Consider the following 860-nt stretch of genomic DNA (forward strand, 5'->3'; position numbering starts at 1 on the left):
AAAAGTGTATAAGTATTTTTTTCTTTCAAATCTGTGCTTTTGATCTCATTTGCTAGATTCAGCCTTTTGTTCAAAGAACATTAGGCCATTTTTACAGTTTACACGAGAGAAAGGGAGAGTGAGGACAAAGGGAAGAAGAAAAAGATGATCTCAAAAGATAAAGCGTGTTCACGTCTCATAGTTTTGTTTTGAAATGCTGAGAGACCAACGTTATCCGTATAGTCTCTGTTGTTGATATGTCAATAGTTTTTGTACATATGCAAATAAAATGTGTAATTTAAATTTGTTAATCTGCTTCTTTACGTTGTTACCAAAATCAACAAAAACATTCTAATCGGAATAAAAGGGGAAAATACTGTAAATGAACAATAACAAAAGTAGTCAAATAAAAAAAATACTGTTTCATAATAATACATACGGTTACAAAACAAAAGTTGTCTGTCAAACATGACTTTCCCAGTCACCTCGTATATATTATGGTCAATGATAACGGTCAAATTAAAAATACTTTATCTTACACGTCAGTCCAATGTAACTTTGCAAGAAACGATATAAATGCATACTAACTGGTGTTATGCAGAGTGGGGTAATATCTTTCAACATTATAATTTAATAATTAACAATTATCCACTAGGAGGAGCCACAGTCCTTCAACAGTACACTGTACACCCATAGACTTCATAATTTCATAAATATGAAAACACCAAAATAAACTTTGAAGCCTGGATAAATGATTACTGTTTCACCTACCTGTGTATTATTTGCAATAACAAATGAAAAGCATTCCTGTCCCAGAAAGGAACTGACAGGTTACCTAACCATCCGTTACATAAAAAAGATTGTAATAACAGATGAGACAA

This window comes from Triplophysa dalaica, chromosome 11 (genome assembly GCF_015846415.1).
Source record: "Triplophysa dalaica isolate WHDGS20190420 chromosome 11, ASM1584641v1, whole genome shotgun sequence".
NCBI lineage: Eukaryota > Metazoa > Chordata > Actinopteri > Cypriniformes > Nemacheilidae > Triplophysa > Triplophysa dalaica.